Below are 22883 nucleotides of genomic sequence, written 5' to 3' on the forward strand. Positions count from 1 at the left end.
TGATCTTTAGCCTTTCTCCGTCTCTTTCTGCCCAGCTCTCTGTGTCTATTCGTTAATTCTTCCCTCTCTGCCCTGTAGCCTGTAGCTTTTGTCCTTTCTGGCTTCCCCATGTCCCTATTTTAGAATTGGTTCTCTCTTCTTTCTGTACGCATTGCGATTCCTTTTGCTCTCCATCTCCCTTTTGGTGTATTTTCTTTTTCCTCTGGCTCCCTGTCCCTAATTGTTAATTCTCTCCCTGCTCATGCTCTGTACCACGTTGCCCCGTGGTTCGTTTTGTGGTGTTCCCTTCCCGGCCCCTTCCCTCCGCCGTTGCCTGTCTCGGTTCCCTGTCCCTGTGGCTTCTTTCTTCCCTCTCTGCCCTGTTCTTGTCGCTTTTCTTGTCTTTCTCCATCTTGCTCTGTCAGCTTTCTGCCCCTAGTCTTCATTCCTCCCTCGCTGTCGTGCTGCCTGCCCCAGGTTCTTTGTGTGTTTCCAGCCTGCTCCTCATCGTTCTTTCTTGGTCTCTGTCCTGCTCTTCCCTCTTTCTGCTGCCTCTCTTCCCCTCTCTGCTGCTTTTATCTCCACCTCTGACAGGCTCCCTTTCTGTGTTCTAATTCCACGTTCTCTGTCACGTAGACCCGTGCTGTTTGTTTGTCCTCATCTCTCTGTCCAGCTCCTTGCTGCTATGTTTTATTGCCCAATTTCCTCCCTCTCTGTCTTGCTAGCCCATTGCTGTTGGTTTTTCTTCGTTTGTCTCTGTCTGCCTCCCAGTGCCTGATCTTTAATTCCTCCTTCCCCATAGGCCGCTGTTCCTTTTTTCCATACTACATTGTGTTCTCTTTGGCCTCTTTCTCATTCCTCGGTTCCCTCCTCGCTGCCCTGTGGACCGTCCCCATTTTATTGTTGCCTCTCCCTCCCTCTCTCTGGCTTCTTACCCCTGTTTTTTAAATTCCTCCCTCTCTTCCCTGGTGGCCGTGAGATCTTTAGCCTTTCTCCGTCTCTTTCTGCCCAGCTCTCTGTGTCTATTCGTTAATTCTTCCCTCTCTGCCCTGTAGCCTGTAGCTTTTGTCCTTTCTGGCTTCCCCATGTCCCTATTTTAGAATTGGTTCTCTCTCTTCTTTCTGTACGCATTGCGATTCCTTTTGCTCTCCATCTCCCTTTTGGTGTATTTTCTTTTTCCTCTGGCTCCCTGTCCCTAATTGTTAATTCCCTCCCTGCTCATGCTCTGTACCACGTAGCCCCGTGGTTTGTTTTGTGGTGTTCCCTCCCCGGCCCCTTCCCTCCGTCGTTGCCTGTCTAGGCTCCCTGTCCCTGTGGCTTCTTTCTTCCCTCTCTGCCCTGTTCTTGTCGCTTTTCTTGTCTTTCTCCATCTTGCTCTGTCAGCTTTCTGCCCCTAGTCTTCATTCCTCCCTCGCTGTCGTGCTGCCTGCCCCAGGTTCTTTGTGTGTTTCCAGCCTGCTCCACATCGTTCTTTCTTGTCTCTGTCCTGCTCTTCCCTCTTTCTGCTGCCTCTCTTCCCCTCTCTGCTGCTTTTATCTCCACCTCTGACAGGCTCCCTCTCTGTGTTCTAATTCCACGGTCTCTGTCACGTAGACCCGTGCTGTTTGTTTGTCCTCATCTCTCTCTGTCCAGCTCCTTGCTGCTATGATTTATTGCCCAATTTCCTCCCTCTCTGTCTTGCTAGCCCATTGCTGTTGGTTTTTCTTCGTTTGTCTCTGTCTGCCTCCCAGTGCCTGATCTTTAATTCCTCCTTCCCCATAGGCCACTGTTCCTTTTTTCCATACTACATTGTGTTCTCTTTGGCATCTTTTCCTTATTCCTCGGTTCCCTCCTCGCTGCCCTGTGGCCCGTCCCCATTTTATTGTTGCCTCTCCCTCCCTCTCTCTGGCTTCTTACCCCTGTTTTTTAAATTCCTCCCTCTCTTCCCTGGTGGCCGTGAGATCTTTAGCCTTTCTCCGTCTCTTTCTGCCCAGCTCTCTGTGTCTATTCGTTAATTCTTCCCTCTCTGCCCTGTAGCCTGTAGCTTTTGTCCTTTCTGGCTTCCCCATGTCCCTATTTTAGAATTGTTTCTCTCTCTTCTTTCTGTACGCATTGCGATTCCTTTTGCTCTCCATCTCCCTTTTGGTGTATTTTCTTTTTCCTCTGGCTCCCTGTCCCTAATTGTTAATTCTCTCCCTGCTCATGCTCTGTACCACGTAGCCCCGTGGTTCGTTTTGTGGTGTTCCCTTCCCTCTGTCGTTGGCTGTCTCGGCTCCCTGTCCCTGTGAATTCTTACTTCCCTCTCTGCCCTGTTCTTGTCGCTTTTCTTGTCTTTCTCCATCTTGCTCTGTCAGCTTTCTGCCCCTATACTTCATTCCTCCCTCGCTGTCGTGCTGCCTGCCCCAGGTTCTTTGTGTGTTTCCAGCCTGCTCCACATCGTTCTTTCTTGGTCTCTGTCCTGCTCTTCCCTCTTTCTGCTGCCTCTCTTCCCCTCTCTGCTGCTTTTATCTCCACCTCTGACAGGCTCCCTCTCTGTGTTCTAATTCCACGGTCTCTGTCACGTAGACCCGTGCTGTTTGTTTGTCCTCATCTCTCTCTGTCCAGCTCCTTGCTGCTATGATTTATTGCCCAATTTCCTCCCTCTCTGTCTTGCTAGCCCATTGCTGTTGGTTTGTTTTCACTTGTTTCTTCGTTTGTCTCTGTCTGCCTCCCAGTGCCTGATCTTTAATTCCTCCTTCCCCCTAGGCCGCTGTTCCTTTTTTCCATACTACATTGTGTTCTCTTTGGCATCTTTTCCTTATTCCTCGGTTCCCTCCTCGCTGCCCTGTGGACCGTCCCCATTTTATTGTTGCCTCTCCCTCCCTCTCTCTGGCTTCTTACCCCTGTTTTTTAAATTCCTCCCTCTCTTCCCTGGTGGCCGTGAGATCTTTAGCCTTTCTCCGTCTCTTTCTGCCCAGCTCTCTGTGTCTATTCGTTAATTCTTCCCTCTCTGCCCTGTAGCCTGTAGCTTTTGTCCTTTCTGGCTTCCCCATGTCCCTATTTTAGAATTGTTTCTCTCTCTTCTTTCTGTACGCATTGCGATTCCTTTTGCTCTCCATCTCCCTTTTGGTGTATTTTCTTTTTCCTCTGGCTCCCTGTCCCTAATTGTTAATTCTCTCCCTGCTCATGCTCTGTACCACGTAGCCCCGTGGTTCGTTTTGTGGTGTTCCCTTCCCTCCGTCGTTGCCTGTCTCGGCTCCCTGTCCCTGTGGCTTCTTACTTCCCTCTCTGCCCTGTTCTTGTCGCTTTTCTTGTCTTTCTCCATCTTGCTCTGTCAGCTTTCTGCCCCTAGTCTTCATTCCTCCCTCGCTGTCGTGCTGCCTGCCCCAGGTTCTTTGTGTGTTTCCAGCCTGCTCCACATCGTTCTTTCTTGTCTCTGTCCTGCTCTTCCCTCTTTCTGCTGCCTCTCTTCCCCTCTCTGCTGCTTTTATCTCCACCTCTGACAGGCTCCCTTTCTGTGTTCTAATTCCACGTTCTCTGTCACGTAGACCCGTGCTGTTTGTTTGTCCTCATCTCTCTGTCCAGCTCCTTGCTGCTATGATTTATTGCCCAATTTCCTCCCTCTCTGTCTTGCTAGCCCATTGCTGTTGGTTTTTCTTCGTTTGTCTCTGTCTGCCTCCCAGTGCCTGATCTTTAATTCCTCCTTCCCCATAGGCCGCTGTTCCTTTTTTCCATACTACATTGTGTTCTCTTTGGCATCTTTTCCTTATTCCTCGGTTCCCTCCTCGCTGCCCTGTGGCCCGTCCCCATTTTATTGTTGCCTCTCCCTCCCTCTCTCTGGCTTCTTGCCCCTGTTTTTTAAATTCTTCCCTCTCTTCCCTGGTGGCCGTGTGATCTTTAGCCTTTCTCCGTCTCTTTCTGCCCAGCTCTCTGTGTCTATTCGTTAATTCTTCCCTCTCTGCCCTGTAGCCTGTAGCTTTTGTCCTTTCTGGCTTCCCCATGTCCCTATTTTACAATTGTTTCTCTCTCTTCTTTCTGTACGCATTGCGATTCCTGTTGCTCTCCGTCTCCCTTTTGGTGTATTTTCTTTTTCCTCTGGCTCCCTGTCCCTAATTGCTAATTCCCTCCCTGCTCATGCTCTGTACCACGTAGCCCCGTGGTTCGTTTTGTGGTTTTCCCTCCCCGGCCCCTTCCCTCTGTCGTTGGCTGTCTCGGCTCCCTGTCCCTGTGGCTTCTTTCTTCCCTCTCTGCCCTGTTCTTGTCGCTTTTCTTGTCTTTCTCCATCTTGCTCTGTCAGCTTTCTGCCCCTAGTCTTCATTCCTCCCTCGCTGTTGTGCTGCCTGCCCCAGGTTCTTTGTGTGTTTCCAGCCTGCTCCTCATCGTTCTTTCTTGGTCTCTGTCCTGCTCTTCCCACTTTCTGCTGCCTCTCTTCCCCTCTCTCTGCTGCTTTTATCTCCACCTCAGTCAGGCTCCCTGTCCTTCTCTGGCTGTCCTGTTCCCTGCCTCATGCCTTCTCACTACATGCACACACACCCCCCACCCCGTCCAGCCGCATGCCGCTTTTCTCTTCTCTCTTCCTACTGTCCTGTGCCCTGCTCCTCACCTTTGGTGGCCTCCCCCTCTGCCCAGCAGCCCGTCGCTCCAGGAGCCAGGCAATGGACGGTCCGCTCCCTGCCAAACGAGGACAAGCGTGTGCCGTGGTTTAGCCCCAGCTGGCAACTCTGCACCAGGGAGCTGCTTGCTCACTCCACCCTCAGTGGGCTGGGGGAGAGAGCTGGAAGGGTAAAAGTGAGAAAAATCATGGGTGTTTAATAGGTAGAGCAACAGCTGTGCGTGAAAGCAAAGCAAGGAATTAATTCACTCCTCCTTTTCGGTGGGCAGGTGTTGAGCCTTCTCTGGGAAAGCAGGGCTCTGTCAAGTGTAATGGTTACTTAGGGAGTGAAATGCCGTAGCCCCTAAGGACTCCCCCTTCTTCCCCAGCTGCATGTACTCAGCGTGATGTCAAATGGTATTGAATATCCCTTTGGTCAGTTAGCTGGGAAAGCTTTCCCAGCTGTGTCCTCTCCCAGCTTACTTGCTGGTGGGGCACTGAGAGAACCAGAAGAGGCTCTGACTGTGGAAGCAGTGCTCAGCACATCTCTACATTGTTAACGCTGTTTTGAACATAAATCCAAAACTTATCCTTTCCTAGCTACTATGGAGAAAATGAGCACTATCCTAGCCAAAACCAGCTCCGTGCGGCTCTGGCAATGGCGGCCGAGGTGGCCTGGGGGCAGGGGGAGCTTTGGGGACCCTGAGCCACGAATCGCTCCTGGGACTTGTTACATGCGCGCTGCCTGCACAAACACCTGCCCTCTCCTTTGCCCTCGGGGCTGCGTTTGCGCTCCCTTTGCGTGGGGCAAGGGGCTGTGATGGAGCCCGGGGAGGAGGTGGTGCACTGTGGGGGTGAGGGGAGGGGGCCCCCGTTGCTGCTGCGCCTCAGCTGTGGGCGGGGTCTGGATGGAGGAGCCCCAGGTGCGGGCAGTGGGGCTGCCGGTGCCGGCTCCTACCTGGAAAAGGGGTGGTGCCCTGCTCCGGGGGGCCAGTGCGAGCCGAGGGCGGGACGGGGCGGAGCTGTGGCCGAGCGTCAGCGGGCTGCGACTGTAGCGACGGAGGAGGTGAGCGGGAGCTGGGTGGTGGACGGCTGGGTCCCGGGTGAAGCCCCGAGGAGGGCTGCGGCGGGGCAGCGCCGGGTCGGAGCGGGCGGTGGGGAGAGCGAGGCTGTGCTGAGGGCTCGGTGGGGCTTCCGGGTGGATCGGCGGGAAGAACGGTGCCCCGCAGGGTGAGAGAGCGGGGAGGGCGGGCTCGCGGCGTGCCGGGAGCTGTAGTCCTTGTGGCGCGCGGCCGCCGGCCCTGTCACGTGGTTCGCCGGGGCGCGGCGGGAGGCGCGGTGTTCCGGCGCTCGGGTGGCGGGCGGCCGTGCCGCGTACGGACCGCGAGGTGTATTTTTGGGGTTGGATTCGTGTTGATTTCTGGGGGCTTCCAGGTGCGGCCGCCCGAGAAGCGGTGAGTTCCCCGAGAGCTGACAGAAGGGAGGAGGATGATGCTCTTTTCCCCTGCCCAGGACGCCTAAGATGGCCGCCTCCCCGGCTCACCGGAGCTCCCCCTCAGCCTCCCCTGGCCCGCCTTGCCCGCGCGCCTGCCCCCCCCCCCCGCCCCGCGCGCTTGCCCCCCCTCCCTCGCCCCGCGCGCCTGCCCCCCCCACCCCCTCCCCCGCGCGCCTGCCCCCCCTCCGGCGCCTGCCCCCCCCCGTCGCCCCTCGCGCCTGCCCCCCCTCCGGCGCCTGCCCCCCCCCACCCCGTCGCCCCGCGCGCCTGCCCCCCCTCCGGCGCCTGCCCCCCCCCACCCCCTCGCCCCGCGCGCCTGCCCCCCCTCCGGCGCCTGCCCCCCCTCCGGCGCCTGCCCCCCCCCTCGCCCCGCGCGCTTGCCCCCCCTCCCTCGCCCCGCGCGCCTGCCCCCCCCACCCCCTCCCCCGCGCGCCTGCCCCCCCTCCGGCGCCTGCCCCCCCCCGTCGCCCCTCGCGCCTGCCCCCCCTCCGGCGCCTGCCCCCCCCCACCCCGTCGCCCCGCGCGCCTGCCCCCCCCCCACCCCCTCGCCCCGCGCGCCTGCCCCCCCTCCGGCGCCTGCCCCCCCTCCGGCGCCTGCCCCCCCCCACCCCCTCGCCCCGCGCTTGGCCCCCCTCCGGCGCCTGCCCCCCCCCACCCCCTCACCCCGCGCGCCTGCCCCCCCTCCGGCGCCTACCCCCCCCCCCCTCGCCCCGCGCGCCTGCCCCCCTTCCGGCGCCTGCCCCCCCCCCACCCCCTCACCCCGCGCGCCTGCCCCCCCCTCCGGCGCCTGCCCCCCCCTCTGGCGCCTGCCCCCCCCTCCGGCGCCTGCCCCCCCCCCCCCCCGCGCGCCTGCCCCCCCTCCGGCGCCTGCCCCTTCCCCCCCTCCCCGCGCGCCTGCCCCCCCCCGCCCTCGCCCCACGCGCCTGCCCCCAGCCCCGGCACCTCTCCTGAAGCGTGCTGCGTAGGCCTAGGCCGTCCCCAGGCCCTGTCGTGAAGGCAGCGAGCCGGCCCTCAAGCGCACTGGATTCCCCCTCGGCGCAGGGGCCCTTAGCACTAGCGCAGGGAAGGAGCGGGGGGTCCAGAAGCCCCCTGCGCAAGGAGAGGCTTTGGCCAGGGTCGATCGACGGTAATGATGGTCGCTCTTTCTTCTTTCCCTCTCCCAGAGACCTTGCTGCGGACGTGGTTGTCTGTCCTTCCCCCGGGGATGCCGTTGACTGTGGCCGTCTCAGGCTCGCGTGGCTTCTCTCTGCCCGGCCTCGCCGTCCTTGCAGCGCGGGGCTCAAAAGGGATAGACAAAGCCCTTCCCAGCTGTGGACAGGACCTGCCTCGGCTGAAGCTGGAGACACCAACGAAAGGTAAAGAAGAAGAAATTGAAGGCGCTCTGGCTGACAGCTGCCTTCCTGCCGCAGGCAAGAGAGAGCCTGTCCCTGCAGGTGAGGGAGGAAGGATCCCCCTTCGTAGCCCGCAGCGGGCCAGGCCGACGTGCACCGCAGGGTCTGTACGCGTAACCCGGAGTACGGTACGGGCGTGTAGTGCACGAGCGAGCTAGGCCACGTGCCTAGGAAGCCTCATCTTGTAAGAGCTGTAAGACACCCATGTATTCTCTTTAGGTGGAGGATGGCCTAGAGTCTGGAGCTGCAGAAGAGGCAGGGAGGAGAGAAGGGGAAACAAGCATCTGAACGGCTAAATTGTGCCAGCAGCGCTGAGAGCGAGAGTCACGGTGAGTCCTGGGCCACTGGGGCCCCATTGCCTCTCTTGTGCATCCTGGGCCCTCCCTGTCTCTCCCCTGGCCCCCTCTCTTTCCTTACCTGCTGCAAAATTTTTTTTTTTGCGCTCCCCCCCCCCGCACCGTCTTTCTCCATCTCGCTCTGAGTGGCTCCCTGCCTCCCTGTCTTTTCAGTCCTCCCTCTCTCTGTCCTGTAGCCTGTGGCTACTTTTTCTTTCTCTCCCTCTCTCTCCCTGGCTCTGGCTCTGTTTTTTTGTATTCCTCCTGCTCTGTCCTGTAGCCTGTCGGTATTTTGTCTTTCTCTGGCTCTCTTGGTGTGACTCCCTGTGTTACTGAAAAACGTGGTAAAATTGGAAACAACTCTGTAACTCCAATTTAGTATTAAAGAGCAGGCATTCTTTATTCACGGCGCCAGATGCACGGGGGATCGCTCCTCCTAACGTGCGTACCTCACGCACCTTTCCCCTACAATTTATAGCTCAAAATTTTACGTAGTCAGACATATTCATTATTGTCCTGTCTACTGATTGGTACAAACTTGCTCTTTCCTTATGTAAATTACTGCGCAGGCTCGGTTGTCCTCTTCTGAGTAGGTGGTGTTACTTGAGTCGGTGGTGGTCCGTGAGTCGGTGGTCGCGATCTTCCCCCTGCCGGAATTACCTTTTACCTTCTTGGCTCTTAATCTTGCCAGTCTTGGCTAGTTTTCTCAGTCCGCTACACGAAACCGCGTTTTGTCATCCTTTTCTGACAGAAGCACATTGCCTATTGTTCTGTTCACATTAATGATTACCTAGGGACTAAAATGCAGATCAACAGATACACTGATTCGTACGCTCCATGTTCCCATAGTGTAACAACGTCTCTGGTTGATTGATTTAATCGCTTTGGTTACACTTGTTCCTGTTGTTCTGTTTCTTCTTTTTTGGCTTTGTGTGATCCTGTTTTTCTCTGCCTCTCGCTTTTCCCAGCTCCCCGTCCCTCACTTTTAATGCCCGTTATCCTTCACCAACTCACTCTTCCTTGGTTCCCGTCCCCGTTTCTGAATTCCTCCTGCTTTGCCACGTAGCCCGTGACATTTTCTTAATCTCTCTGTCTGCCTCAACGCTCCCCCCGCGCTTTTTATTCGTCTTCTCTGCTCTGTACCCTGCTACTGTTCTTGCCTTTCTGAGTTCTTCTCTGTCCAGCTCCCTTTCCCTATTCTTGAATTCTTGCTCTTCCTGCACCCACCGCTGTTCCCTGTGATCTCCATCTCTCTCTGTCCAGCTCCCTGTCCCTAGGTTTTAATTCCTGCCTCTGCCCACTGTAGCCTGTCTAGATTTTTCTCTCGGCCCCTCTCTGTCCGGCTCCCTCTCTCTGTGTTCTAATTCCACGTTCTCTGTCACGTAGACCCGTGCTGTTTGTTTGTCCTCATCTCTCTCTGTCCAGCTCCTTGCTGCTATGATTTATTGCCCAATTTCCTCCCTCTCTGTCTTGCTAGCCCATTGCTGTTGGTTTGTTTTCACTTGTTTCTTCGTTTGTCTCTGTCTGCCTCCCAGTGCCTGATCTTTAATTCCTCCTTCCCCCTAGGCCGCTGTTCCTTTTTTCCATACTACATTGTGTTCTCTTTGGCCTCTTTCTCATTCCTCGGTTCCCTCCTCGCTGCCCTGTGGCCCGTCCCCATTTTATTGTTGCCTCTCTCTCCCTCTCTCTGGCTTCTTGCCCCTGTTTTTTAAATTCCTCCCTCTCTTCCCTGGTGGCCGTGTGATCTTTAGCCTTTCTCCGTCTCTTTCTGCCCAGCTCTCTGTGTCTATTCGTTAATTCTTCCCTCTCTGCCCTGTAGCCTGTAGCTTTTGTCCTTTCTGGCTTCCCCATGTCCCTATTTTAGAATTGGTTCTCTCTCTTCTTTCTGTACGCATTGCGATTCCTGTTGCTCTCCGTCTCCCTTTTGGTGTATTTTCTTTTTCCTCTGGCTCCCTGTCCCTAATTGTTAATTCTCTCCCTGCTCATGCTCTGTACCACGTAGCCCCGTGGTTCGTTTTGTGGTTTTCCCTCCCCGGCCCCTTCCCTCTGTCGTTGGCTGTCTCGGCTCCCTGTCCCTGTGGCTTCTTTCTTCCCTCTCTGCCCTGTTCTTGTCGCTTTTCTTGTCTTTCTCCATCTTGCTCTGTCAGCTTTCTGCCCCTAGTCTTCATTCCTCCCTCGCTGTCGTGCTGCCTGCCCCAGGTTCTTTGTGTGTTTCCAGCCTGCTCCTCATCGTTCTTTCTTGGTCTCTGTCCTGCTCTTCCCACTTTCTGCTGCCTCTCTTCCCCTCTCTCTGCTGCTTTTATCTCCACCTCTGACAGGCTCCCTCTCTGTGTTCTAATTCCACGTTCTCTGTCACGTAGACCCGTGCTGTTTGTTTGTCCTCATCTCTCTCTGTCCAGCTCCTTGCTGCTATGATTTATTGCCCAATTTCCTCCCTCTCTGTCTTGCTAGCCCATTGCTGTTGGTTTGTTTTCACTTGTTTCTTCGTTTGTCTCTGTCTGCCTCCCAGTGCCTGATCTTTAATTCCTCCTTCCCCCTAGGCCGCTGTTCCTTTTTTCCATACTACATTGTGTTCTCTTTGGCCTCTTTCTCATTCCTCGGTTCCCTCCTCGCTGCCCTGTGGCCCGTCCCCATTTTATTGTTGCCTCTCTCTCCCTCTCTCTGGCTTCTTGCCCCTGTTTTTTAAATTCCTCCCTCTCTTCCCTGGTGGCCGTGTGATCTTTAGCCTTTCTCCGTCTCTTTCTGCCCAGCTCTCTGTGTCTATTCGTTAATTCTTCCCTCTCTGCCCTGTAGCCTGTAGCTTTTGTCCTTTCTGGCTTCCCCATGTCCCTATTTTAGAATTGGTTCTCTCTTCTTTCTGTACGCATTGCGATTCCTTTTGCTCTCCATCTCCCTTTTGGTGTATTTTCTTTTTCCTCTGGCTCCCTGTCCCTAATTGTTAATTCCCTCCCTGCTCATGCTCTGTACCACGTAGCCCCGTGGTTCGTTTTGTGGTTTTCCCTCCCCGGCCCCTTCCCTCTGTCGTTGGCTGTCTCGGCTCCCTGTCCCTGTGGCTTCTTTCTTCCCTCTCTGCCCTGTTCTTGTCGCTTTTCTTGTCTTTCTCCATCTTGCTCTGTCAGCTTTCTGCCCCTAGTCTTCATTCCTCCCTCGCTGTCGTGCTGCCTGCCCCAGGTTCTTTGTGTGTTTCCAGCCTGCTCCTCATCGTTCTTTCTTGGTCTCTGTCCTGCTCTTCCCACTTTCTGCTGCCTCTCTTCCCCTCTCTCTGCTGCTTTTATCTCCACCTCAGTCAGGCTCCCTGTCCTTCTCTGGCTGTCCTGTTCCCTGCCTTGTGCCTTCTCACTACACGCACACACGCCCCCCCGCCCCCGTCCAGCTGGCTGCCGCTCTTCTCTTCTCTCTTCCTACTGTCCTGTGCCCTGCTCCTTACCTTTGGTGGCCTCCCCCTCTGCCCAGCAGCCCGTCGCTCCAGGAGCCAGGTAATGGACGGTCCCTTCCCTGCCAAACGAGGACAAGCGTGTGCCGTGGTTTAGCCCCAGCTGGCAACTCTGCACCAGGGAGCTGCTTGCTCACTCCACCCTCAGTGGGCTGGGGGAGAGAGCTGGAAGGGTAAAAGTGAGAAAAATCATAGGTGTTTAATAGGTAGAGCAACAGCTGTGCGTGAAAGCAAAGCAAGGAATTAATTCACTCCTCCTTTTCGGTGGGCAGGTGTTGAGCCTTCTCTGGGAAAGCAGGGCTCTGTCAAGTGTAATGGTTACTTAGGGAGTGAAATGCCGTAGCCCCTAAGGACTCCCCCTTCTTCCCCAGCTGCATGTACTCAGCGTGATGTCAAATGGTATTGAATATCCCTTTGGTCAGTTAGCTGGGAAAGCTTTCCCAGCTGTGTCCTCTCCCAGCTTACTTGCTGGTGGGGCACTGAGAGAACCAGAAGAGGCTCTGACTGTGGAAGCAGTGCTCAGCACATCTCTACATTGTTAACGCTGTTTTGAACATAAATCCAAAACTTATCCTTTCCTAGCTACTATGGAGAAAATGAGCACTATCCTAGCCAAAACCAGCTCCGTGCGGCTCTGGCAATGGCGGCCGAGGTGGCCTGGGGGCAGGGGGAGCTTTGGGGACCCTGAGCCACGAATCGCTCCTGGGACTTGTTACATGCGCGCTGCCTGCACAAACACCTGCCCTCTCCTTTGCCCTCGGGGCTGCGTTTGCGCTCCCTTGGCGTGGGGCAAGGGGCTGTGATGGAGCCCGGGGAGGAGGTGGTGCACTGTGGGGGTGAGGGGAGGGGGCCCCCCGTTGCTGCTGCGCCTCAGCTGTGGGCGGGGTCTGGATGGAGGAGCCCCAGGTGCGGGCAGTGGGGCTGCCGGTGCCGGCTCCTACCTGGAAAAGGGGTGGTGCCCTGCTCCGGGGGGCCAGTGCGAGCCGAGGGCGGGACGGGGCGGAGCTGTGGCCGAGCGTCAGCGGGCTGCGACTGTAGCGAGGGAGGAGGTGAGCGGGGGCTGGGTGGTGGACGGCTGGGTCCCGGGTGAAGCCCCGAGGAGGGCTGCGGCGGGGCAGCGCCGGGTCGGAGCGGGCGGTGGGGAGAGCGAGGCTGTGCTGAGGGCTCGGTGGGGCTTCCGGGTGCATCGGCGGGAGGGACGGTGCCCCGCAGGGTGAGAGCGCGGGGAGGGCGGGCTCGCGGCGTGCCGGGAGCTGTAGTCCTTGTGGCGCGCGGCCGCCGGCCCTGTCACGTGGTTCGCCGGGGCGCGGCGGGAGGCGCGGTGTTCCGGCGCTCGGGTGGCGGGCGGCCGTGCCGCGTACAGACCGCGAGGTGTATTTTTGGGGTTGGATTCGTGTTGATTTCTGGGGGCTTGCGGGTGCGGCCGCTCCCCGAGAAGCGGTGAGTTCCCCGGGAGCTGACAGAAGGGAGGAGGATGATGCTCTTTTCCCCTGCCCAGGACGCCTAAGATGGCCGCCTCCCCGGCTCACCGGAGCTCCCCCTCAGCCTCCCCTGGCCCGCCTTGCCCGCGCGCCTGCCCCCCCCCCCTCGCCCCGCGCGCTTGCCCCCCCCTCCCTCGCCCCGCGCGCCTGCACCCCCCTCCGGCGCCTGCCCCCCCCCACCCCCTCCCCCGCGCGCCTGCCCCCCCTCCGGCGCCTGCCCCCCCCCCCACCCCGTCGCCCCGCGCGCCTGCCCCCCCTCCGGCGCCTGCCCCCCCACACCCCCTCGCGCCTGCCCCCCCTCCGGCGCCTGCCCCCCCCACACCCCCTCGCGCCTGCCCCCCCCTCTGGCGCCTGCCCCCCCTCCGGCGCCTGCCCCCCCCACACCCCCTCGCCCCGCGCGCCTGCCCCCCCTCCGGCGCCTGCCCCCCCCCCCCACCCCCTCGCCCCGCGCGCCTGCCCCCCCTCCGGCGCCTGCCCCCCCCCACCCCCTCGCCCTGCGCGCTTGGCCCCCCTCCGGCGCCTGCCCCCCCCCCACCCCCTCGCCCCGCGCGCCTGCCCCCCCTCCGGCGCCTGCCCCCCCCCCCACCCCCTCACCCCGCGCGCCTGCCCCCCCTCCGGCGCCTGCCCCCCCTCCGGCGCCTGCCCCCCCCCACCCCCTCGCCCCGCGCGCCTGCCCCCCCTCCGGCGCCTGCCCCTTCCCCCCCTCCCCGCGCGCCTGCCCCCCCCCCCCCGCCCTCGCCCCACGCGCCTGCCCCCAGCCCCGGCACCTCTCCTGAAGCGTGCTGCGTAGCCCTTGGCCGTCCCCAGGCCCTGTCGTGAAGGCAGCGAGCCGGCCCTCAAGCGCACTGGATTCCCCCTCGGCGCAGGGGCCCTTAGCACTAGCGCAGGGAAGGAGCGGGGGGTCCAGAAGCCCCTGCGCAAGGAGAGGCTTTGGCCAGGGTCGATCGACGGTAATGATGGTCGCTCTTTCTTCTTTCCCTCTCCCAGAGACCTTGCTGAGGACGTGGTTGTCTGTCCTTCCCCCGGGGATGCCGTTGACTGTGGCCGTCTCAGGCTCGCGTGGCTTCTCTCTGCCCGGCCTCACCGTCCTTGCAGCGCGGGGGCGAAAAGGGACACACAGAGCCCTTCCCGGCTGTGGACAGGAGCTGCCTCGGCTGAAGCTGGAGACACCAACGAAAGGTAAAGAAGAAGAAATTGAAGGCGCTCTGGCTGACAGCTGCCTTCCTGCCGCAGGCAAGAGAGAGCCTGTCCCTGCAGGTGAGGGAGGGAGGATCCCCCTTCGTAGCCCGCAGCGGGCCAGGCCACCAACGTGCACCGCAGGGTCTGTACGCGTAACCGGGAGTTGGGTACAGGCGTGTAGTGCACGAGCGAGCTAGGCCACGTGCCTAGGAAGCCTCATCTTGTAAGAGCTGTAAGACACCCATGTATTCTCTTTAGGTGGAGGATGGCCTAGAGTCTGGAGCTGCAGAAGAGGCAGGGAGGAGAGAAGGGGAAACAAGCATCTGAACGGCTAAATTGTGCCAGCAGCGCTGAGAGCGAGAGTCACGGTGAGTCCTGGGCCACTGGGGCCCCATTGCCTCTCTTGTGCGTCCTGGGCCCTCCCTGTCTCTCCCCTGGCCCCCTCTCTTTCCTTACCTGCTGCAAAATTTTTTTTTTTGCGCTCCCCCCCCCCGCACCGTCTTTCTCCATCTCGCTCTGAGTGGCTCCCTGCCTCCCTGTCTTTTCAGTCCTCCCTCTCTCTGTCCTGTAGCCTGTGGCTACTTTTTCTTTCTCTCCCTCTCTCTGCCTGGCTCTGGCTCTGTTTTTTTGTATTCCTCCTGCTCTGTCCTGTAGCCTGTCGGTATTTTGTCTTTCTCTGGCTCTCTTGGTGTGGCTCCCTGTGTTACTGAAAAACGTGGTAAAATTGGAAACAACTCTGTAACTCCAATTTAGTATTAAAGAGCAGGCATTCTTTATTCACGGCGCCAGATGCACGGGGGATCGCTCCTCCTAACGTGCGTACCTCACGCACCTTTCCCCTACAATTTATAGCTCAAAATTTTACGTAGTCAGACATATTCATTATTGTCCTGTCTACTGATTGGTACAAACTTGCTCTTTCCTTATGTAAATTACTGCGCAGGCTCGGTTGTCCTCTTCTGAGTAGGTGGTGTTACTTGAGTCGGTGGTGGTCCGTGAGTCGGTGGTCGCGATCTTCCCCCTGCCGGAATTACCTTTTACCTTCTTGGCTCTTAATCTTGCCAGTTTTGGCTAGTTTTCTCAGTCCGCTACACGAAACCGCGTTTTGTCATCCTTTTCTGACAGAAGCACATTGCCTATTGTTCTGTTCACATTAATGATTACCTAGGGACTAAAATGCAGATCAACAGATACACTGATTCGTACGCTCCATGTTCCCATAGTGTAACAACGTCTCTGGTTGATTGATTTCATCGCTTTGGTTACACTTGTTCCTGTTGTTCTGTTTCTTCTTTTTTGGCTTTGTGTGATCCTGTTTTTCTCTGCCTCTCGCTTTTCCCAGCTCCCCGTCCCTCACTTTTAATGCCCGTTATCCTTCACCAACTCACTCTTCCTTGGTTCCCGTCCCCGTTTCTGAATTCCTCCTGCTTTGCCACGTAGCCCGTGACATTTTCTTAATCTCTCTGTCTGCCTCAACGCTCCCCCCGCGCTTTTTATTCGTCTTCTCTGCTCTGTACCCTGCTACTGTTCTTGCCTTTCTGAGTTCTTCTCTGTCCAGCTCCCTTTCCCTATTCTTGAATTCTTGCTCTTCCTGCACCCACCGCTGTTCCCTGTGATCTCCATCTCTCTCTGTCCAGCTCCCTGTCCCTAGGTTTTAATTCCTGCCTCTGCCCACTGTAGCCTGTCTAGATTTTTCTCTCGGCCCCTCTCTGTCCGGCTCCCTCTCTCTGTGTTCTAATTCCACGTTCTCTGTCACGTAGACCCGTGCTGTTTGTTTGTCCTCATCTCTCTCTGTCCAGCTCCTTGCTGCTATGATTTATTGCCCAATTTCCTCCCTCTCTGTCTTGCTAGCCCATTGCTGTTGGTTTGTTTTCACTTGTTTCTTCGTTTGTCTCTGTCTGCCTCCCAGTGCCTGATCTTTAATTCCTCCTTCCCCCTAGGCCGCTGTTCCTTTTTTCCATACTACATTGTGTTCTCTTTGGCCTCTTTCTCATTCCTCGGTTCCCTCCTCGCTGCCCTGTGGCCCGTCCCCATTTTATTGTTGCCTCTCCCTCCCTCTCTCTGGCTTCTTGCCCCTGTTTTTTAAATTCCTCCCTCTCTTCCCTGGTGGCCGTGTGATCTTTAGCCTTTCTCCGTCTCTTTCTGCCCAGCTCTCTGTGTCTATTCGTTAATTCTTCCCTCTCTGCCCTGTAGCCTGTAGCTTTTGTCCTTTCTGGCTTCCCCATGTCCCTATTTTAGAATTGGTTCTCTCTTCTTTCTGTACGCATTGCGATTCCTTTTGCTCTCCGTCTCCCTTTTGGTGTATTTTCTTTTTCCTCTGGCTCCCTGTCCCTAATTGTTAATTCCCTCCCTGCTCATGCTCTGTACCACGTAGCCCCGTGGTTCGTTTTGTGGTTTTCCCTCCCCGGCCCCTTCCCTCTGTCGTTGGCTGTCTAGGCTCCCTGTCCCTGTGGCTTCTTTCTTCCCTCTCTGCCCTGTTCTTGTCGCTTTTCTTGTCTTTCTCCATCTTGCTCTGTCAGCTTTCTGCCCCTAGTCTTCATTCCTCCCTCGCTGTCGTGCTGCCTGCCCCAGGTTCTTTGTGTGTTTCCAGCCTGCTCCTCATCGTTCTTTCTTGGTCTCTGTCCTGCTCTTCCCTCTTTCTGCTGCCTCTCTTCCCCTCTCTGCTGCTTTTATCTCCACCTCTGACAGGCTCCCTCTCTGTGTTCTAATTCCACGTTCTCTGTCACGTAGACCCGTGCTGTTTGTTTGTCCTCATCTCTCTGTCCAGCTCCTTGCTGCTATGTTTTATTGCCCAATTTCCTCCCTCTCTGTCTTGCTAGCCCATTGCTGTTGGTTTTTCTTCGTTTGTCTCTGTCTGCCTCCCAGTGCCTGATCTTTAATTCCTCCTTCCCCATAGGCCGCTGTTCCTTTTTTCCATACTACATTGTGTTCTCTTTGGCCTCTTTCTCATTCCTCGGTTCCCTCCTCGCTGCCCTGTGGACCGTCCCCATTTTATTGTTGCCTCTCCCTCCCTCTCTCTGGCTTCTTACCCCTGTTTTTTAAATTCCTCCCTCTCTTCCCTGGTGGCCGTGAGATCTTTAGCCTTTCTCCGTCTCTTTCTGCCCAGCTCTCTGTGTCTATTCGTTAATTCTTCCCTCTCTGCCCTGTAGCTTTTGTCCTTTCTGGCTTCCCCATGTCCCTATTTTAGAATTGTTTCTCTCTCTTCTTTCTGTACGCATTGCGATTCCTTTTGCTCTCCATCTCCCTTTTGGTGTATTTTCTTTTTCCTCTGGCTCCCTGTCCCTAATTGTTAATTCCCTCCCTGCTCATGCTCTGTACCACGTAGCCCCGTGGTTTGTTTTGTGGTGTTCCCTCCCCGGCCCCTTCCCTCCGTCGTTGCCTGTCTAGGCTCCCTGTCCCTGTGGCTTCTTTCTTCCCTCTCTGCCCTGTTCTTGTCGCTTTTCTTGTCTTTCTCCATCTTGCTCTGTCAGCTTTCTGCCCCTAGTCTTCATTCCTCCCTCGCTGTCGTGCTGCCTGCCCCAGGTTCTTTGTGTGTTTCCAGCCTGCTCCACATCGTTCTTTCTTGTCTCTGTCCTGCTCTTCCCTCTTTCTGCTGCCTCTCTTCCCCTCTCTGCTGCTTTTATCTCCACCTCTGACAGGCTCCCTCTCTGTGTTCTAATTCCACGGTCTCTGTCACGTAGACCCGTGCTGTTTGTTTGTCCTCATCTCTCTCTGTCCAGCTCCTTGCTGCTATGATTTATTGCCCAATTTCCTCCCTCTCTGTCTTGCTAGCCCATTGCTGTTGGTTTTTCTTCGTTTGTCTCTGTCTGCCTCCCAGTGCCTGATCTTTAATTCCTCCTTCCCCATAGGCCGCTGTTCCTTTTTTCCATACTACATTGTGTTCTCTTTGGCATCTTTTCCTTATTCCTTGGTTCCCTCCTCGCTGCCCTGTGGCCCGTCCCTATTTTATTGTTGCCTCTCCCTCCCTCTCTCTGGCTTCTTACCCCTGTTTTTTAAATTCCTCCCTCTCTTCCCTGGTGGCCGTGTGATCTTTAGCCTTTCTCCGTCTCTTTCTGCCCAGCTCTCTGTGTCTATTCGTTAATTCTTCCCTCTCTGCCCTGTAGCCTGTAGCTTTTGTCCTTTCTGGCTTCCCCATGTCCCTATTTTAGAATTGGTTCTCTCTTCTTTCTGTACGCATTGCGATTCCTTTTGCTCTCCATCTCCCTTTTGGTGTATTTTCTTTTTCCTCTGGCTCCCTGTCCCTAATTGTTAATTCTCTCCCTGCTCATGCTCTGTACCACGTAGCCCCGTGGTTCGTTTTGTGGTGTTCCCTTCCCTCTGTCGTTGGCTGTCTCGGCTCCCTGTCCCTGTGAATTCTTACTTCCCTCTCTGCCCTGTTCTTGTCGCTTTTCTTGTCTTTCTCCATCTTGCTCTGTCAGCTTTCTGCCCCTATACTTCATTCCTCCCTCGCTGTCGTGCTGCCTGCCCCAGGTTCTTTGTGTGTTTCCAGCCTGCTCCACATCGTTCTTTCTTGGTCTCTGTCCTGCTCTTCCCTCTTTCTGCTGCCTCTCTTCCCCTCTCTGCTGCTTTTATCTCCACCTCTGACAGGCTCCCTCTCTGTGTTCTAATTCCACGGTCTCTGTCACGTAGACCCGTGCTGTTTGTTTGTCCTCATCTCTCTCTGTCCAGCTCCTTGCTGCTATGATTTATTGCCCAATTTCCTCCCTCTCTGTCTTGCTAGCCCATTGCTGTTGGTTTGTTTTCACTTGTTTCTTCGTTTGTCTCTGTCTGCCTCCCAGTGCCTGATCTTTAATTCCTCCTTCCCCCTAGGCCGCTGTTCCTTTTTTCCATACTACATTGTGTTCTCTTTGGCCTCTTTTCCTTATTCCTCGGTTCCCTCCTCGCTGCCCTGTGGACCGTCCCCATTTTATTGTTGCCTCTCCCTCCCTCTCTCTGGCTTCTTACCCCTGTTTTTTAAATTCCTCCCTCTCTTCCCTGGTGGCCGTGAGATCTTTAGCCTTTCTCCGTCTCTTTCTGCCCAGCTCTCTGTGTCTATTCGTTAATTCTTCCCTCTCTGCCCTGTAGCCTGTAGCTTTTGTCCTTTCTGGCTTCCCCATGTCCCTATTTTAGAATTGTTTCTCTCTCTTCTTTCTGTACGCATTGCGATTCCTTTTGCTCTCCATCTCCCTTTTGGTGTATTTTCTTTTTCCTCTGGCTCCCTGTCCCTAATTGTTAATTCTCTCCCTGCTCATGCTCTGTACCACGTAGCCCCGTGGTTCGTTTTGTGGTGTTCCCTTCCCTCCGTCGTTGCCTGTCTCGGCTCCCTGTCCCTGTGGCTTCTTACTTCCCTCTCTGCCCTGTTCTTGTCGCTTTTCTTGTCTTTCTCCATCTTGCTCTGTCAGCTTTCTGCCCCTATTCTTCATTCCTCCCTCGCTGTCGTGCTGCCTGCCCCAGGTTCTTTGTGTGTTTCCAGCCTGCTCCACATCGTTCTTTCTTGTCTCTGTCCTGCTCTTCCCTCTTTCTGCTTCCTCTCTTCCCCTCTCTGCTGCTTTTATCTCCACCTCTGACAGGCTCCCTTTCTGTGTTCTAATTCCACGTTCTCTGTCACGTAGACCCGTGCTGTTTGTTTGTCCTCATCTCTCTGTCCAGCTCCTTGCTGCTATGATTTATTGCCCAATTTCCTCCCTCTCTGTCTTGCTAGCCCATTGCTGTTGGTTTTTCTTCGTTTGTCTCTGTCTGCCTCCCAGTGCCTGATCTTTAATTCCTCCTTCCCCATAGGCCGCTGTTCCTTTTTTCCATACTACATTGTGTTCTCTTTGGCATCTTTTCCTTATTCCTCGGTTCCCTCCTCGCTGCCCTGTGGCCCGTCCCCATTTTATTGTTGCCTCTCCCTCCCTCTCTCTGGCTTCTTGCCCCTGTTTTTTAAATTCTTCCCTCTCTTCCCTGGTGGCCGTGTGATCTTTAGCCTTTCTCCGTCTCTTTCTGCCCAGCTCTCTGTGTCTATTCGTTAATTCTTCCCTCTCTGCCCTGTAGCCTGTAGCTTTTGTCCTTTCTGGCTTCCCCATGTCCCTATTTTACAATTGTTTCTCTCTCTTCTTTCTGTACGCATTGCGATTCCTGTTGCTCTCCGTCTCCCTTTTGGTGTATTTTCTTTTTCCTCTGGCTCCCTGTCCCTAATTGTTAATTCCCTCCCTGCTCATGCTCTGTACCACGTAGCCCCGTGGTTCGTTTTGTGGTTTTCCCTCCCCGGCCCCTTCCCTCTGTCGTTGGCTGTCTCTGCTCCCTGTCCCTGTGGCTTCTTTCTTCCCTCTCTGCCCTGTTCTTGTCGCTTTTCTTGTCTTTCTCCATCTTGCTCTGTCAGCTTTCTGCCCCTAGTCTTCATTCCTCCCTCGCTGTTGTGCTGCCTGCCCCAGGTTCTTTGTGTGTTTCCAGCCTGCTCCTCATCGTTCTTTCTTGGTCTCTGTCCTGCTCTTCCCACTTTCTGCTGCCTCTCTTCCCCTCTCTCTGCTGCTTTTATCTCCACCTCAGTCAGGCTCCCTGTCCTTCTCTGGCTGTCCTGTTCCCTGCCTTGTGCCTTCTCACTACATGCACACACACCCCCCACCCCGTCCAGCCGCATGCCGCTTTTCTCTTCTCTCTTCCTACTGTCCTGTGCCCTGCTCCTCACCTTTGGTGGCCTCCCCCTCTGCCCAGCAGCCCGTCGCTCCAGGAGCCAGGCAATGGACGGTCCGCTCCCTGCCAAACGAGGACAAGCGTGTGCCGTGGTTTAGCCCCAGCTGGCAACTCTGCACCAGGGAGCTGCTTGCTCACTCCACCCTCAGTGGGCTGGGGGAGAGAGCTGGAAGGGTAAAAGTGAGAAAAATCATGGGTGTTTAATAGGTAGAGCAACAGCTGTGCGTGAAAGCAAAGCAAGGAATTAATTCACTCCTCCTTTTCGGTGGGCAGGTGTTGAGCCTTCTCTGGGAAAGCAGGGCTCTGTCAAGTGTAATGGTTACTTAGGGAGTGAAATGCCGTAGCCCCTAAGGACTCCCCCTTCTTCCCCAGCTGCATGTACTCAGCGTGATGTCAAATGGTATTGAATATCCCTTTGGTCAGTTAGCTGGGAAAGCTTTCCCAGCTGTGTCCTCTCCCAGCTTACTTGCTGGTGGGGCACTGAGAGAACCAGAAGAGGCTCTGACTGTGGAAGCAGTGCTCAGCACATCTCTACATTGTTAACGCTGTTTTGAACATAAATCCAAAACTTATCCTTTCCTAGCTACTATGGAGAAAATGAGCACTATCCTAGCCAAAACCAGCTCCGTGCGGCTCTGGCAATGGCGGCCGAGGTGGCCTGGGGGCAGGGGGAGCTTTGGGGACCCTGAGCCACGAATCGCTCCTGGGACTTGTTACATGCGCGCTGCCTGCACAAACACCTGCCCTCTCCTTTGCCCTCGGGGCTGCGTTTGCGCTCCCTTGGCGTGGGGCAAGGGGCTGTGATGGAGCCCGGGGAGGAGGTGGTGCACTGTGGGGGTGAGGGGAGGGGGCCCCCGTTGCTGCTGCGCCTCAGCTGTGGGCGGGGTCTGGATGGAGGAGCCCCAGGTGCGGGCAGTGGGGCTGCCGGTGCCGGCTCCTACCTGGAAAAGGGGTGGTGCCCTGCTCCGGGGGGCCAGTGCGAGCCGAGGGCGGGACGGGGCGGAGCTGTGGCCGAGCGTCAGCGGGCTGCGACTGTAGCGACGGAGGAGGTGAGCGGGAGCTGGGTGGTGGACGGCTGGGTCCCGGGTGAAGCCCCGAGGAGGGCTGCGGCGGGGCAGCGCCGGGTCGGAGCGGGCGGTGGGGAGAGCGAGGCTGTGCTGAGGGCTCGGTGGGGCTTCCGGGTGGATCGGCGGGAAGAACGGTGCCCCGCAGGGTGAGAGAGCGGGGAGGGCGGGCTCGCGGCGTGCCGGGAGCTGTAGTCCTTGTGGCGCGCGGCCGCCGGCCCTGTCACGTGGTTCGCCGGGGCGCGGCGGGAGGCGCGGTGTTCCGGCGCTCGGGTGGCGGGCGGCCGTGCCGCGTACGGACCGCGAGGTGTATTTTTGGGGTTGGATTCGTGTTGATTTCTGGGGGCTTCCAGGTGCGGCCGCCCGAGAAGCGGTGAGTTCCCCGAGAGCTGACAGAAGGGAGGAGGATGATGCTCTTTTCCCCTGCCCAGGACGCCTAAGATGGCCGCCTCCCCGGCTCACCGGAGCTCCCCCTCAGCCTCCCCTGGCCCGCCTTGCCCGCGCGCCTGCCCCCCCCCCCCCGCCCCGCGCGCTTGCCCCCCCTCCCTCGCCCCGCGCGCCTGCCCCCCCCACCCCCTCCCCCGTGCGCCTGCCCCCCCTCCGGCGCCTGCCCCCCCCCGTCGCCCCTCGCGCCTGCCCCCCCTCCGGCGCCTGCCCCCCCCCCACCCCCTCACCCCGCGCGCCTGCCCCCCCCTCCGGCGCCTGCCCCCCCCTCCGGCGCCTGCCCCCCCCCTCTGGCGCCTGCCCCCCCCTCCGGCGCCTGCCCCCCCCCCCCCCCCGCGCGCCTGCCCCCCCTCCGGCGCCTGCCCCTTCCCCCCCTCCCCGCGCGCCTGCCCCCCCCCGCCCTCGCCCCACGCGCCTGCCCCAGCCCCGGCACCTCTCCTGAAGCGTGCTGCGTAGGCCTAGGCCGTCCCCAGGCCCTGTCGTGAAGGCAGCGAGCCGGCCCTCAAGCGCACTGGATTCCCCCTCGGCGCAGGGGCCCTTAGCACTAGCGCAGGGAAGGAGCGGGGGGTCCAGAAGCCCCCTGCGCAAGGAGAGGCTTTGGCCAGGGTCGATCGACGGTAATGATGGTCGCTCTTTCTTCTTTCCCTCTCCCAGAGACCTTGCTGCGGACGTGGTTGTCTGTCCTTCCCCCGGGGATGCCGTTGACTGTGGCCGTCTCAGGCTCGCGTGGCTTCTCTCTGCCCGGCCTCGCCGTCCTTGCAGCGCGGGGCTCAAAAGGGATAGACAAAGCCCTTCCCAGCTGTGGACAGGACCTGCCTCGGCTGAAGCTGGAGACACCAACGAAAGGTAAAGAAGAAGAAATTGAAGGCGCTCTGGCTGACA

General features: G+C 57.5%; 1 long non-coding RNA gene across 1 annotated transcript in view; it reads left to right on the plus strand.

Annotated features, from left to right (window-relative positions):
- Positions 1 to 22883, plus strand: part of LOC135311034 (uncharacterized) — a 51093-nt gene that overhangs the window by 16571 nt on the left and 11639 nt on the right. The window contains exons 2-4 of the long non-coding RNA XR_010370943.1: positions 13651 to 13842; positions 14101 to 14210; positions 22656 to 22847. This is a non-coding gene — a long non-coding RNA (uncharacterized LOC135311034). The remainder of the gene's footprint in view (positions 1 to 13650; positions 13843 to 14100; positions 14211 to 22655; positions 22848 to 22883) is intronic.

Source organism: Phalacrocorax carbo, unplaced genomic scaffold (assembly GCF_963921805.1).
Source record: "Phalacrocorax carbo unplaced genomic scaffold, bPhaCar2.1 SCAFFOLD_68, whole genome shotgun sequence".
Taxonomy (NCBI): domain Eukaryota; kingdom Metazoa; phylum Chordata; class Aves; order Suliformes; family Phalacrocoracidae; genus Phalacrocorax; species Phalacrocorax carbo.